Consider the following 16,289-nt stretch of genomic DNA (forward strand, 5'->3'; position numbering starts at 1 on the left):
GCGCAGATTGCAAACGCTTGCAATTTGCAAACCCTGTTGCGTACCATGGAGGTTGACCCCAACCTCGTGCCTCCTTATGCGAGGCTAAAAAATACCATTAGGGTCCACTTTAATGCAGGTGGCTCAGACACCAGGAATTTGGGATATGTAGTCCAGGACGTGCTCGGAACCCTCCTCCACGTCCAGAGGAAAGAGATTTTATCCATACAGGACTATCCCCGACGAGGGGATTATGATATAACATTCACGGAAGAAGGTATTTTTAGAGATGTATTGGCGAGAGTTAGACGTGTGGAGGATAGTCCTGTTCTGAAAGGAATACAAATTGTAGAGCACGTCCTGGATGAGGTAAAGCTGGTAATTGTTAAAGTTTTTTCACCATTTGTATCTGCCCCAGAAATTATGTCCTTTTTAGCAGTATACTTTAAGAGCGTAAAATGTATTGGCAAAATACTTAATGAATTCAATATATGGACATCGAAATGGAAATTCTTGGTAACATGTATCAGAGATCCAAATATTCCAGGTGGTGTGCGGCTCCCCCCAGCCCGTTTTAAAATTGGACAAACAAATGGGGATTTTTTCTTTTCTGGGATGCCGGTATACTGCAGAAATTGTGGACGCTACGGCCATTCAAAAGAGAATTGTCTTGTCTCCTGTAGGAACTGTGCTAGCGAAAACCATGAGACGAAGGAATGCCCAAAGGAAAAAAAATGTAGTTTCTGCCAGACTCCAGGTCATTTTTATTTTTCTTGCCCCCACAGGTTTCGGGAAGACGAGCAGAAGGAGAAGTCCAAGACATCCTGGCAAAAACCAAAAGATCAGACCACCCCTCAGGAGGAGGAACAACAACCTGGAGCCTCTGGAGGGACGAAGGGCGCAACACAGAGTGACAACTCTCCAGAGTCTATGACAGGTAACCCACCAGTTTCCAAATCTTGGCTGCAGGAGCAGCGGCAGTCCAAGAGGATGGCTGAGAAAGAACAGAGGGGTATGGTTGCTAAGACCAAGAGGGACAGGCCAAAGGTCGACACCGAGGCACATACCCAGCCTGGGTCTCCTAAGGCAGAGGGCGCGGAGTGGACAGTGGTGGTTTCGCAGAAAAAGAAAAAAAAGGGTGAGTCTGAGGAGGTGGCAGGTGGGGACCGGATGGACACATCTCCGGAAGGGGGTGTGGACACTGGGCCCCCAGAGGTCTTGGTCCCTGCTGTAACGGCGGTTGGGGGCCGGGATCTTGCTGCCTCTGAAGACTCAGAGGCTCTGCCTTGTGCGCAACCTCCCCCTATAAGACGACCTTCTAAAGGTCAAACAGGGGCGGCGGAGCCCCTTGGAGACCCACCTGATGAGGATTTAAATGGCCAGCCAATGGAGACCCAGCAGGTTCTGCCAGTACCCTCCCCGAGCTATGTGGCTGTAGCGTCGGGTCTTTCTAAAAGTGGTAATCTTTCCTCCTCCTCGGATACACTGCTGACGGTATCATCGGATGAAGAGGGAGGCGAAAGCCCAGTGGTCTGATCAGGTTTGTTGGATAGGTAACTCCGTTGCTCTAAAAAATTTAAACAAACTTCCTATACTTTTAATGATGGCTGAACTCAAGGGCATTTCCTTCAATGTGAGAGGCATAAAATCTAAAACAAGGAGAATTGCTCTTTTTAATTTTCTTACATGTTTTACTGCATCTGTTTTATTTTTGCAGGAATGCAATATCCCACATGAAATTTCATACAAAAAATATAAGGATGAGTGGAAGTGTGGGCCATCTGTCTGGTCCGGATCTAATGCTACGGGATCAGCAGGGGTCGCCATACTTTTTAAAGGGAACGTTTTAATAGATTTTATTCAAGAAATTTTACCAGGTCGTATTTTATTAGTTAAGGCTTTTATTAATGGTATTAAATGGCAGTTTTTAAATTTTTATGGCTCTCCAGAAAAAAATGAAAGAGCCGAAATGCTTGATCTTTTACCATTATTTATTAATAACTCTGAACCTTTTATCTTAGCAGGCGATTTTAATTGTATTTTTAAAGGTGAAAACCGGCGTTCCAGCTCTGTCAGCAGGAACTACGATAAAACCTCAGGTATGCTGCATGATATAGTGACAGATGCTAAGCTAATTGATATATATAAAGAGTGTAATAGAGGCAGCCCGGAGGAAGCCGGTTTCACCTGGAGCAATTCTAATTGTAGCTCTAGAATTGATTTTATCTTCGGTTCAGATAAAACAATACCTGCAAAATGTGAAGTTTTAACTAATTTATTTTCAGACCATAAACTTTTATCTTTTAGCATAAAAGTAAATGAAAACAAAAAATGTGGTAAGAAAAGCTGGAAAATGAACGTGTCCCTTTTAACTGACCCGCAGATTTTATCAGATTTTACCGAGTTTTATAGAAAATGTAAAAAAGAAAGAAGTCCAAATATTTCTATAAGTGTATGGTGGGACAGAATGAAAGTTAAAATAAGGAATTTTTTTATTAAAAAGAGTCTTTTTAAAGCCAAAGAAAAATATGAAGAATATAGAATTTTAAATACCCGCTTACAAATGTTATTTAAACTTAGAGATAATGGGATAGATGTGCAACATGATATTTCAACCTTAAAAGAAGAGATTTCAAAATGGCTAGAACAAAAAGGGAAAGAGATAATTTTCCGTTCTAGAATACAGCACATAGAAGAAAATGAAAAATGTTCTAGATATTTTTTTAGGAAAAATAAAAAAGAAAAAGTAATAATTGACTATATAGATGGAGAAAATAATATAAAACAGATGTTGGGGAAAGTTGAGGTTTTTTTTACTACTCTTTTCAATGAAAAAATTATAGATGAAAAACTAATGGAAGACTCCCTGCAAGAAATAACAGCTGTTTTAGATCCCTCATCACAAGAATTTTTATTACACCCATTAACAGAACAAGAGATTTTAAAAACCATAAAAAGTTTTAAAAAAGGCAAAGTCCCCGGTTCTGATGGTATCCCAATTGAATTTTATGTATGTTTTTATGATATTTTAAAAGATGATTTGTTTTATTTGTTTACTGAAGTTTTTACCAGTAAGGTTTTATTAAATTCTTGGAAGAAAGGTGAAGTCTCCCTTTTGTATAAAAAAGGCGATAAATCAAAATTAGAAAACTGGAGACCGATAACACTCCTAAATTGTGATTATAAAATAATGGCTAAAATCTGTGCAAATCGTCTAAAAGGAGTCATCAGCAATATTATACATTCTAATCAAGTGTGTGGGGTGCCGGGGCGTAGTATATGGGATAATCTGAATTTAGTGAAAGACTGTATTGAGGATGTGAAAGATCGAAAGGGGAAAATGGCGATTTTATCTATCGACTTTGAAAAAGCATTTGATCGTGTCTCACATTTTTATCTTTTTAAAGTTTTAGAAAAAATGGGCATACCGGAAGGTTTTTTATTTTCTCTTAAAGCATTTTACAAAGATTGTACAAGTAAGATTTTAGTTAATGGTTTTAAGACACAAGATATACCCTTAAAGTCTGGGGTAAAGCAGGGATGCCCCCTGTCCCCCCTACTTTTTATTTGTGCGCTGGAACCGATGTTATGTGCATTACGCCGAAATAACCAGATATGTGGAATACCTTTGCCTGGAAGCGGTGGTTTGGAGGCTAAGGTCGTAGGTTACATGGATGATGTAGCAGTTTTATGTCGTGATGCTCCATCCCTGACGAAAGCCCTTCATCAAGTGCAAACTTTCTGCTCAGCCTCTGGTTTTAAAATTAATTTTAACAAATGTAATATTTTAAGTGTTGGGGGGATGGTTTTACATGATGTACCCGTTGACATAACTGAATCCATTACCATTTTAGGTGTATTATTCACGGAAAAAAATGATGGATATAATAGTTGGGAAGCAATTACTCAGAAAATAAATACGAAAATATGTATGTGGAACATGAGAAAACTTACGATGGAGGGTAAAGTATTGATTTTAAAAATGGTGATTTTACCACTGTTACTGTATCTCAGTATGGTTTTCCCCCCACCGGTTAATGTTTTGAAAAAGATAACTAAAACTTGTTTTACTTTCTTTTGGAACTCAAAAATGGAGAAGCTGAAAAGAGAAATTGTGATGAAAGCAAAACCGAAAGGTGGTAAAGATTTCCCAGATTTTAATAGGTTTCTTTTAATCCATTTTTTCGTTTACTGTTTTAATGCCTTTTTTAAGACCCACTATTGGTCCTTTTTTATGCGTTTTAATACTGGTTTTTTTATGAGGAATCTTGGATGGTATAAAGTTAATTTATCTGCTCCCTATGCTTTTAACTTGCCAGCGCATTATATGATTTTAAGGAAAATAGTGTCGGATTTTAATTTAGGGAATAAGAAAATAGAGGAATTAAAAGACAGTAAAAAACTAATTAAAGAGATACGAAAAAATGAGGAAATATGCAATATTGAAAGATATGATGATGAAGAATCTACATCTATCTGGAAAATGATTAATGGTTTTAATCTTTTTAATGTACAGAGAGATCTGGCTTGGAGTTGCGCGCACAGCTGTCTTCCTTGCCGGGCATTCCAATACAGAAGAGGATTTGTGAGGTCTGCCATCTGCCCAAGAGTCGGATGCCAGGATGAGGAAACAGTGGAACATCTATTGTGGTCATGTAAATTTGCTAAAGACCTCTGGAGAAGACTGCTCCCCCTGCTGGAAAGAGTGGCAGACCTCAAGGACTTTAATTATAAAACGGTGCTATATGGACTTATGGAATGCCCCACCATGGACCAGCAAATAATGGCTTGGAAGACAGTCAACTGCGCCAAGTCAGCTCTCTGGAAAGCACGAAATATTGCTGTTTTTAATCAAGATGCTTTTTCAGTGGACAATGTTTTAGAACTTTGCTTATGTGATATGTACACCTACTATTTAATGGACAAAAAACAAAATGTACATGTATCCAAAAAATGGCTTGTCGACCAATGGAACCTGATAATTTGATGTGATCTCCCCTTTGAATTGTATAAGTTTCATTGATTTATTTTGAATTATATTTGTTTTAATCTTTGTAATCTGTTAAAATTTTAAATAAACGGTTTTATCCCTATGTTGGGGATAGCCAAATTAAAAAAATCTGTTCTTATCAGTTTAATATCTGATACGTCCCCTATCTGGGGACCATATATTAAATGGATTTTTAGAACAGGGAGATGGAAAAAGAGCTTGCTCACTTCACTCCACGTATCAGCCCAGTATGGCAGTTTCTCTGGGAATGGTGCACTCACTCTCTTAAGCGGTTTCCAAAGACAGATTGAATTGAAATCGGGATAAGCAAGTAGTGTTTTCAAAGCATGATTTGAATGCTTTTTTCCAATGTCGCCGCTCTGCAATTAGTTTTTCTTGGTCCAAGTTGCACATTTCCAATTCCTTAGCCTTGATTTAACTTGACCAACTCTTCTACTACTACTACTACTACTACTACTACTACTCTTATTCACCGCTATATGGGAGGCATTGCACTGTATTCAATGTGTCCGTAAAATAACGATCTATCTTGGCCTTTGCTGTTTGGTAGGTATAGGTGTGACAAGCTGCAGTAATGTGTTTGGCTTTGGATAGCTACATTTCTGCACACCCACCTGCTACAAGGCCTGCAGCCCCTTCGCCTCAGAACTTCCCCAGTCTTAATTCAAGCATTCAATTCCTACCACATCCCTCATGCAATGATATGTCGCTTCATTTTTGAAACATTGTCCCCCTCTTGTGGCCTTCCAACTTTGAAATTTACTGTTCAATTTTGAATTAATTCATATATGAATAAAATGGAAAAGCAACGATTTATCTGGCGAGTTATTTGAATGTTCTGCCTACGTCCACCTGTCTGACAGACGGACGGTATTCTAGTGGCTTGTAGCAGCAGCAGCAGCAGCTAGGTGCGCTGCTTGCCTGCAGTAAATAGGATGTGTCCATCCATGGAACACTGTGATAGGAATCATGCCATTCATAGCACACAATGCTTGGATGTGTTCGACCACGTCTCACAATGGGACCACGTGTCACAATGGGCAGCCCACAGTCTGTAGCAGCTGCGCAGTAGTATTCAGCTTCAGTCTGCTGAGTGAGCCTGAGCAGACAGGTGGGCCATGCTCGCCTCCTGGTTACAATATCTGGCACCAGGAGAGTTAGGCCACGTTCACACGCTGCGGATTCCGCTGCGGATTAATCCGCACGGATTTAGCAAAAACCGCAGATAATCCGCAGGTCCAAAGACCTGCGGATTATCTGCGGTTTTGCCTGCGGTTTGGTCCTGCGGATTCACTATCTCCACAATGGTGGAGATAGGAACCCGCAGCGTTTTCCACAGAAAGAATTGACATGCAATTCTTTCTGCGGATTCAAAACCGCAGCAAATCCGCGCGGTTTTTTCCGCAGCGTCGGCACAGCGTTTTTTTTTACCCATTCAAATGAATGGTACTGTACACCGCAGCTAAAACTGCTGCGTGTCTGTAGCGGCCAATCCGCAGCGTGTGCACACAGCCTTAAAGCAAGACCTTTCATTTAGGGAGGGTAGTAGAGGGGGCGGTGTAGGAGCAGTGCTCCTCTGGCCTCTTTCCTAGTACTGAAGCGCGTTTGACCGTGAGGGGAGGGTGGCCTAACAAAAAAGGGGTTGGCCTATGCAAATTAAAAGCGCGTGGAGTGGAATCCTGGGGGAAAAAAAAAAAAAAAAAATCAGCCGCCTGCGCTTTTGTTATGCGCCCAGACTTGGTTTGAATGTCTTCCTCAGGGTGGTGTCTGTGTCATTCTCCACAATGGGTGCCTGTCTTAAGCCCTGTGGCCTTGCAAGCGGCAAACCATTTCTGGTTATCGCTTCTCGGCCTTTTGGCTAAGATCAAGTGTAGTATCTGTTCTTATCAGTTTAATATCTGATACGTCCCCTATCTGGGGACCATATATTAAATGGATTTTTAGAACAGGGAGATGGAAAAAGAGCTTGCTCACTTCACTCCACGTATCAGCCCAGTATGGCAGTTTCTCTGGGAATGGTGCACTCACTCTCTTAAGCGGTTTCCAAAGACAGATTGAATTGAAATCGGGATAAGCAAGTAGTGTTTTCAAAGCATGATTTGAATGCTTTTTTCCAATGTCGCCGCTCTGCAATTAGTTTTTCTTGGTCCAAGTTGCACATTTCCAATTCCTTAGCCTTGATTTAACTTGACCAACTCTTCTACTACTACTACTACTACTACTACTACTACTCTTATTCACCGCTATATGGGAGGCATTGCACTGTATTCAATGTGTCCGTAAAATAACGATCTATCTTGGCCTTTGCTGTTTGGTAGGTATAGGTGTGACAAGCTGCAGTAATGTGTTTGGCTTTGGATAGCTACATTTCTGCACACCCACCTGCTACAAGGCCTGCAGCCCCTTCGCCTCAGAACTTCCCCAGTCTTAATTCAAGCATTCAATTCCTACCACATCCCTCATGCAATGATATGTCGCTTCATTTTTGAAACATTGTCCCCCTCTTGTGGCCTTCCAACTTTGAAATTTACTGTTCAATTTTGAATTAATTCATATATGAATAAAATGGAAAAGCAACGATTTATCTGGCGAGTTATTTGAATGTTCTGCCTACGTCCACCTGTCTGACAGACGGACGGTATTCTAGTGGCTTGTAGCAGCAGCAGCAGCAGCTAGGTGCGCTGCTTGCCTGCAGTAAATAGGATGTGTCCATCCATGGAACACTGTGATAGGAATCATGCCATTCATAGCACACAATGCTTGGATGTGTTCGACCACGTCTCACAATGGGACCACGTGTCACAATGGGCAGCCCACAGTCTGTAGCAGCTGCGCAGTAGTATTCAGCTTCAGTCTGCTGAGTGAGCCTGAGCAGACAGGTGGGCCATGCTCGCCTCCTGGTTACAATATCTGGCACCAGGAGAGTTAGGCCACGTTCACACGCTGCGGATTCCGCTGCGGATTAATCCGCACGGATTTAGCAAAAACCGCAGATAATCCGCAGGTCCAAAGACCTGCGGATTATCTGCGGTTTTGCCTGCGGTTTGGTCCTGCGGATTCACTATCTCCACAATGGTGGAGATAGGAACCGGCAGCGTTTTCCACAGAAAGAATTGACATGCAATTCTTTCTGCGGATTCAAAACCGCAGCAAATCCGCGCGGTTTTTTCCGCAGCGTCGGCACAGCGTTTTTTTTTACCCATTCAAATGAATGGTACTGTACACCGCAGCTAAAACTGCTGCGTGTCTGTAGCGGCCAATCCGCAGCGTGTGCACACAGCCTTAAAGCAAGACCTTTCATTTAGGGAGGGTAGTAGAGGGGGCGGTGTAGGAGCAGTGCTCCTCTGGCCTCTTTCCTAGTACTGAAGCGCGTTTGACCGTGAGGGGAGGGTGGCCTAACAAAAAAGGGGTTGGCCTATGCAAATTAAAAGCGCGTGGAGTGGAATCCTGGGGGAAAAAAAAAAAAAAAAAATCAGCCGCCTGCGCTTTTGTTATGCGCCCAGACTTGGTTTGAATGTCTTCCTCAGGGTGGTGTCTGTGTCATTCTCCACAATGGGTGCCTGTCTTAAGCCCTGTGGCCTTGCAAGCGGCAAACCATTTCTGGTTATCGCTTCTCGGCCTTTTGGCTAAGATCAAGTGTAGTATCTGTTCTTATCAGTTTAATATCTGATACGTCCCCTATCTGGGGACCATATATTAAATGGATTTTTAGAACAGGGAGATGGAAAAAGAGCTTGCTCACTTCACTCCACGTATCAGCCCAGTATGGCAGTTTCTCTGGGAATGGTGCACTCACTCTCTTAAGCGGTTTCCAAAGACAGATTGAATTGAAATCGGGATAAGCAAGTAGTGTTTTCAAAGCATGATTTGAATGCTTTTTTCCAATGTCGCCGCTCTGCAATTAGTTTTTCTTGGTCCAAGTTGCACATTTCCAATTCCTTAGCCTTGATTTAACTTGACCAACTCTTCTACTACTACTACTACTACTACTACTACTACTACTCTTATTCACCGCTATATGGGAGGCATTGCACTGTATTCAATGTGTCCGTAAAATAACGATCTATCTTGGCCTTTGCTGTTTGGTAGGTATAGGTGTGACAAGCTGCAGTAATGTGTTTGGCTTTGGATAGCTACATTTCTGCACACCCACCTGCTACAAGGCCTGCAGCCCCTTCGCCTCAGAACTTCCCCAGTCTTAATTCAAGCATTCAATTCCTACCACATCCCTCATGCAATGATATGTCGCTTCATTTTTGAAACATTGTCCCCCTCTTGTGGCCTTCCAACTTTGAAATTTACTGTTCAATTTTGAATTAATTCATATATGAATAAAATGGAAAAGCAACGATTTATCTGGCGAGTTATTTGAATGTTCTGCCTACGTCCACCTGTCTGACAGACGGACGGTATTCTAGTGGCTTGTAGCAGCAGCAGCAGCAGCTAGGTGCGCTGCTTGCCTGCAGTAAATAGGATGTGTCCATCCATGGAACACTGTGATAGGAATCATGCCATTCATAGCACACAATGCTTGGATGTGTTCGACCACGTCTCACAATGGGACCACGTGTCACAATGGGCAGCCCACAGTCTGTAGCAGCTGCGCAGTAGTATTCAGCTTCAGTCTGCTGAGTGAGCCTGAGCAGACAGGTGGGCCATGCTCGCCTCCTGGTTACAATATCTGGCACCAGGAGAGTTAGGCCACGTTCACACGCTGCGGATTCCGCTGCGGATTAATCCGCACGGATTTAGCAAAAACCGCAGATAATCCGCAGGTCCAAAGACCTGCGGATTATCTGCGGTTTTGCCTGCGGTTTGGTCCTGCGGATTCACTATCTCCACAATGGTGGAGATAGGAACCCGCAGCGTTTTCCACAGAAAGAATTGACATGCAATTCTTTCTGCGGATTCAAAACCGCAGCAAATCCGCGCGGTTTTTTCCGCAGCGTCGGCACAGCGTTTTTTTTTACCCATTCAAATGAATGGTACTGTACACCGCAGCTAAAACTGCTGCGTGTCTGTAGCGGCCAATCCGCAGCGTGTGCACACAGCCTTAAAGCAAGACCTTTCATTTAGGGAGGGTAGTAGAGGGGGCGGTGTAGGAGCAGTGCTCCTCTGGCCTCTTTCCTAGTACTGAAGCGCGTTTGACCGTGAGGGGAGGGTGGCCTAACAAAAAAGGGGTTGGCCTATGCAAATTAAAAGCGCGTGGAGTGGAATCCTGGGGGAAAAAAAAAAAAAAAAAATCAGCCGCCTGCGCTTTTGTTATGCGCCCAGACTTGGTTTGAATGTCTTCCTCAGGGTGGTGTCTGTGTCATTCTCCACAATGGGTGCCTGTCTTAAGCCCTGTGGCCTTGCAAGCGGCAAACCATTTCTGGTTATCGCTTCTCGGCCTTTTGGCTGCGATCTTGTGTCGCAGTCAGGGGGTGCGAGTTTTCCTGGAGTGATCCAGGGGTTTTTTGGCAGCGTGCTGCTGAATTTCTACTGCGGTACCCGTATCGGCAGTCTGGACTGAGGATGTTCATCAAGAATACGATCCGTGTGGTGGTGGAAGGCGGTGAGAAGAACAATGTTGTGTTCGTCGTTCGTGACCTGCTGGAGGGAAAGGCTGGAGCCCATCGGGAGGATATCTACAGCGTCAATGAGTTCCGGAGTCAAGGTACTTATGACGTCACCTTTGTGAATGAGGGATGCTGTTTGACTGTCTTTGAATGGCTCAGGAGTCATGACGGTGATCCATGCCTGGAGGGAGTGCAGGTGGAGCCCCTGTTTGGGCTCATGGAAAAAGTGGTGACTGTGACGGTGTATAACCCCTACACAGAAGTAGGACTACTGGAGCAGTTCCTGGCACGATATTGCGAGCAGGTGAAGGGAGGGGAGAAGCAGAGAAATGTCTTGGGCATCTTCAACTGCAAGTACGTGTTTCGGGTGAAATTGAAGAAAGACCCAAGTTGTTTGGGAGGTTTCACCCACCCCCCAGCGAACTTTTCAGTGGCGGGCCATAGGGGCTTCCTGTCATACCAAGGGCAACCCCTATACTGCAGGAAGTGCTTTGAGTTCGGGCACTTGCAGAGTATGTGCTCTAAAGATCTTGTTTGCCGCAATTGTAAACAGGAGGGTCATGTGGCGGCTAGGTGCCCAATGCCACGTGAGTGTGACGGATGTGGCAGTGCAGAGCATCTGTACAAGGACTGTCCATATGGTAGGCCAAGGAGGCCAACTAGGGAGGAGGAGGAAAGGAAAAAGCGTGAGGAGGAGAGGAGGAGGGAGGAGGAAAAGAAGAGAGAGGAGGAGGTTAAGCGGGAGAAGGAGAGGAAGGAAGGCGAGACTGCTGCGCTGCAAAGCGCTGTGATGACTCCACTCTCTGCTACTGAGAGACGGAGGGAGAAGCGGCAGGAGGATAAAAAGCGTCAGGAGGAAAAGGAGGACAAGGAATTTTGGAAGGCCGCAAGGCGAGAGGAGCGTTTAATGCAAAAAAGAATGGGGGGTAAGGAAGGGGTCGCCAAACCGTCGTCAGAGTGTCTGATGGATTTTGACATCGCTGAGGCAGAGGAGGAGGCTGAGGATTTGATTCCTGATTCTGATCCGAGGAAGATTGGTGCCTTCTCCTCGGAAGAGGACTCAGGAGGAGGGTTAAAGTGTCACAGGGAGGGTGGTGGGGAAATCAGTGACATTGAGGTTATGGAAGAAGGAGTTCCCCAGAGGAAGGCTGGGCAGAAGAAGGCACGTTTGGAGGAGTATATGGAGGCCAGCGGCTCTGAGAGCTGCTCGGCGCAGATGGTGGAGGAGGACACTGGCGGTACTGGTTAAGTACGTTTTGCTTTTCCAGTGACCATTGTGTTTTTTCTTTTTCTGTGAATATTTAGTATTGCTTTAAGCAATGGCTAGCTGTTTTTTTGTTTGTTTTATGTAATGTGTGTAAAGTTATATCTGTATTTTGTTTTTCTGTATAAGGTTTTTTCTTGCTTATCTGTCCTTTTTGGATAAGTGATTTTTTTTATGTTTCTTGGTTGGCGTTTATTATGGGTTTTGTAATCCTGTCACAAAATGTGAGGGTTTTCAAAAATAAGTTGCGGCGTGCGGCCATCTTTGATTTTTTTGCAGCACAAAATGCAGACATTTATTGTTTGCAGGAGTGTGGGATTGTGGATGGTGTGAATGGGAGTGAATGGCCTCATGGTGAGTCTGTGTGGTCGGGGAGTGCATGTAATAAAAATGACGGTGTTGGTTTTTTGGTGAAGGGGCGTAATGTGAGTTTGTGTGACTATATGGTGATTGAGGTAGGAAGATGTGTATTAGCAAACTTTGAGTTTAAGAATATTCGTTTTTGTGTTATTAATGTGTATGCTCCTGTGGAAAAGCAAGAACGCAAAGCTTTATTTGAAAAAATTAAGTTTTTTATTCCAGGAAGAGTGCCTGTTGTGATTGTGGGCGATATGAATTGTGATGTGGGAAGTGTGAATGTGGATGTGTCAGGGAAAGTGTTAATGGATATGGTGAGTGATTTTGGTTTGAAGGATATGCAACATGAGTGTAAAATATTCCCATTGTTAAATACGTTTTTTTCTGAGAGTGGGAGGGTAGCGTCCAGACTGGATTATTGTTTTGTTTCAAAAAACCTGATTCCAGGTAGTTACACACAGGAGAGGGTGCTTTTCTCCGATCATGTGTGTATGAAGTGTGGAGTGGACTTGCATACTAATGAGGTGGCTGGGAAAGGTGTGTGGAAGCTGAATGTGAGCTTGCTGGAGGGGGTGGAGGTGAGAGAGGAGTATGAGAGGCATTATAAGCAGTGGTGTGAGTGCAGGGGTGAATTCAGTACTGTGTGTGAATGGTGGGATTGGGTTAAATGGAAAACCAAGGCGTTTTTTAAAAAACTTGGTTACAAGTGTGCAGCTGCTAAGAGGAAAAGATTTGCTGGTTTGAATGCAAGATTGGGTGTGTTATATAAGTTAAGAGAGGCAGGGATGGATGTGAGTGAAGATTTGTTGAGAGTGAGAAAAGAAGTGAATGAGTTTTTGTTAGAGAGAGGGAGGAGTATTGTGTATAGGGCCAAAATAGAGAACTTGGAGAAGGATGAGAAGTGTTCTCGGTTTTTTTTCAAGAAAGTTTTTGGAAAAAGACAGAGCATGAGTGTTTTGAATGGAGTGGATGGAAATGAAGTGAGTGGTGCAGACTTGTGTGAGGAAGTGGCAAAATTTTATGATGACTTGTACTCAGTGAAATGGAGGGATGAAGGTTTGGAGAGTGATGTGCTGAGTGTTTTGGAAAATAGTTTGAATGAGATAGAAAGGGAGAGTTTGATGGGTGATGTGACGTGTGAAGAAATATGGAAGGTGGTGTGTAGTATGGCGCTGAATAAAACGCCGGGGGAGGATGGGCTCCCAGTGGAATTTTATCGTGGGATGTGGGATGTGATTGGGAAGGATTTTGTGGATGTATGTAAGTATATGTGGGCAAATGCAGAGGTGGCGAATGGCATGCGTGCAGGAGTGGTCGTGTTGCTACCAAAAAAAGGTGATCTGAAAAACCTAAAAAATTGGAGGCCAATCACTTTGCTTAATTGTGATTATAAGATCTATGCGAAGCTTTTGGCCAGCAGGATGCGTGATGTGGTTGGGAGTGTGGTGGGTGAGGAGCAGTGTTGTGCGGTGCCTGGAAGACGGATACATGAGGGTGTGTGCATGCTGAGAGATTGTTTGTGGGACTGCATGAGCCGTAAGAAAGGGGTGTATGTGTTGAGTTTGGATTTTGAAAAGGCGTATGATAGGTTAGCGCATGGATTTCTTTTTAGAGTGTTAGTGAAGATGGGTTTTCCAGCTGAGTTTGTTGAGAGAGTGAGAAGCTTGTATAAAAATATTTATAGTTGTGTTTTGTTGAATGGGAATGTGGGGAGGAGAGTGAATGTGTTTTCTGGTGTACGGCAGGGGTGTCCATTGTCCCCTGTCGTGTTCATTTGCGCGATTGAGCCGCTGTTGTGTATGTTAAGGAAAGATAAGGTGATTAGGGGGGTGCAAGTGCCGGGGGGTGGGGGGAGGGAATGGAAGGTGAGTGGCTACATGGACGATGTGTGTGTATTGTGTGATTCAGAGTGTTCGGTGCGGCGTGTGAAGTTGTTGGTATCCTTTTTTTGTGGAGCATCTGCTTTTAAAGTGAATTGGGAGAAGAGTGAGTGTAAAAATTTTGGGGGGAGGATTTTGAGCAATGATGTTGGGGTGAATGTGGTGAGTGGACCAATAAAAGTGCTTGGTGTGAAATTCTCTGAGAATTTGGATGGAGAGGAAAGCTGGGTGGATGTGAGAGAAAGAGTGGAGTGTAAGTTAAATTTTTGGAGAATGAGAGATCTTACGTTTTTTGGTAAAATTTTAGTTATTAAGAGTGTTGTGTTACCAATTTTTTTGTATGTTGCTGTGGTTTTTCCACCAGGGTATATGTGTGTTAGAAGATTAAATAGGATTTTGTTTGTGTTTTTTTGGGGGTCAAGTATGGAGCGTGCAAGGAGAGAGATTGTGATGAAGAGAATGGATAAGGGGGGGCTGGGTTTCCCCAATTTGAATGTATTTTTTGGTGTGAATATTATGGTGTTTGTATTGGGTCTGATTAGGATGGATGGGAAGTATGCATGTATGTGCAGGTATTTGTTTGGAAGTTTTTTGTTTCGTTTGAAGTGGCGGGAGAGGGATTTAAGGTGCCCAGTGGCTTTTGAGGTGCCTGTGTGGTATGTGTGGGTTTACAAATTTTTGGTGACGTATGAGCTGTGTGATGTGGATGTGAGGTTGCTAGAGAAAAAGAAATCTGTATATAGGATGATTGAGTGTAGAGAGGTGGAATGTGGTATCAATATGGTGAGAGGACGTGATGTGCAGAAAGTATGGAAGAAGGTACGTACAAATGGAATGACAAATAGACAGAGTGAGATTGTGTGGCAGTCATTGCATGGGGTGTTACCGGTGAGAGAGTTCCAGAGAAATAGGGGTTTGGTGAGAAGTGAGGTGTGTCCAAGGAGTGGATGTGGTGGGAGAGAGAGTGTGGTGCATTTGTTTTGGAATTGTCAGTATGCTAGAAATGTGATTGCAGGTATTGGCCCATTGTGTAAAGAGTTGTGTGATGTGAGTTTTTTGAGTTTTGAGCTTTTCATGTTTGGTTTGGGTTTGTGTGGGGAGAAGGAGAGAGTGTTGTGGTTGATGCTTGCATGTATAAAAGAGGTGTTGTGGGATGTGCGGAATGTGTATGTGTTTAAGAGGAAGGAGATTGAGGTTAAAAATTGCTTAAAAATTGTTTTGGGAAAAATGTATTTTTGTTTTGTGTGTGATAAGAGGAAGAGGGGGGAGGAGGACGCAGAAGGAATTTGGAAAGTCAAAAAGTGGAAACATCTTGTTAATGTGTCTTGAGTTTTTGTTTTATGGTTGTAAATAAAGTTTGTTTTTCCAATGATGATGGGAACAGCTGCTGCACGAAGTAAGTGGAGAAATGCTGTTGGGGAGTCGAGTTCTTCATAGTTTGGGTTTCCTGACTGTGGAACTTCCCATCTGAGGGAAAAAAAAAAAAAAAAAAAAAATCTGTTCTTATCAGTTTAATATCTGATACGTCCCCTATCTGGGGACCATATATTAAATGGATTTTTAGAACAGGGAGATGGAAAAAGAGCTTGCTCACTTCACTCCACGTATCAGCCCAGTATGGCAGTTTCTCTGGGAATGGTGCACTCACTCTCTTAAGCGGTTTCCAAAGACAGATTGAATTGAAATCGGGATAAGCAAGTAGTGTTTTCAAAGCATGATTTGAATGCTTTTTTCCAATGTCGCCGCTCTGCAATTAGTTTTTCTTGGTCCAAGTTGCACATTTCCAATTCCTTAGCCTTGATTTAACTTGACCAACTCTTCTACTACTACTACTACTACTACTACTACTACTACTCTTATTCACCGCTATATGGGAGGCATTGCACTGTATTCAATGTGTCCGTAAAATAACGATCTATCTTGGCCTTTGCTGTTTGGTAGGTATAGGTGTGACAAGCTGCAGTAATGTGTTTGGCTTTGGATAGCTACATTTCTGCACACCCACCTGCTACAAGGCCTGCAGCCCCTTCGCCTCAGAACTTCCCCAGTCTTAATTCAAGCATTCAATTCCTACCACATCCCTCATGCAATGATATGTCGCTTCATTTTTGAAACATTGTCCCCCTCTTGTGGCCTTCCAACTTTGAAATTTACTGTTCAATTTTGAATTAATTCATATATGAATAAAATGGAAAAGCAACGATTTATCTGGCGAGTTATTTGAATGTTCTGCCTACGTC

At 43.2% G+C, this 16,289-nt stretch overlaps 4 non-coding genes across 4 annotated transcripts; all 4 read left to right on the forward strand.

The window, feature by feature from the left end:
- Window positions 1-5,065: 5,065 nt before the first annotated feature.
- On the forward strand, window positions 5,066-5,251 carry LOC141078654 (U2 spliceosomal RNA). Its single transcript, XR_012228039.1, has one exon. It is a non-coding gene; the product is annotated as a U2 spliceosomal RNA (small nuclear RNA).
- A 1,577-nt stretch (window positions 5,252-6,828) lies between these two features.
- On the forward strand, window positions 6,829-7,019 carry LOC141078624 (U2 spliceosomal RNA). Its single transcript, XR_012228011.1, has one exon. It is a non-coding gene; the product is annotated as a U2 spliceosomal RNA (small nuclear RNA).
- A 1,577-nt stretch (window positions 7,020-8,596) lies between these two features.
- LOC141078625 (U2 spliceosomal RNA) lies at window positions 8,597-8,787 on the forward strand. Its single transcript, XR_012228012.1, has one exon. It is a non-coding gene; the product is annotated as a U2 spliceosomal RNA (small nuclear RNA).
- Window positions 8,788-15,509: 6,722 nt separating this feature from the next.
- Window positions 15,510-15,698, forward strand: LOC141078662 (U2 spliceosomal RNA). Its single transcript, XR_012228046.1, has one exon. It is a non-coding gene; the product is annotated as a U2 spliceosomal RNA (small nuclear RNA).
- The last annotated feature ends 591 nt before the right edge of the window (window positions 15,699-16,289 follow it).

The sequence above is a fragment of the Dendrobates tinctorius genome, unplaced genomic scaffold (assembly GCF_039654945.1).
Source record: "Dendrobates tinctorius isolate UK_male_01 unplaced genomic scaffold, ASM3965494v1 ptg000584l, whole genome shotgun sequence".
In the NCBI taxonomy this organism is placed as follows: domain Eukaryota; kingdom Metazoa; phylum Chordata; class Amphibia; order Anura; family Dendrobatidae; genus Dendrobates; species Dendrobates tinctorius.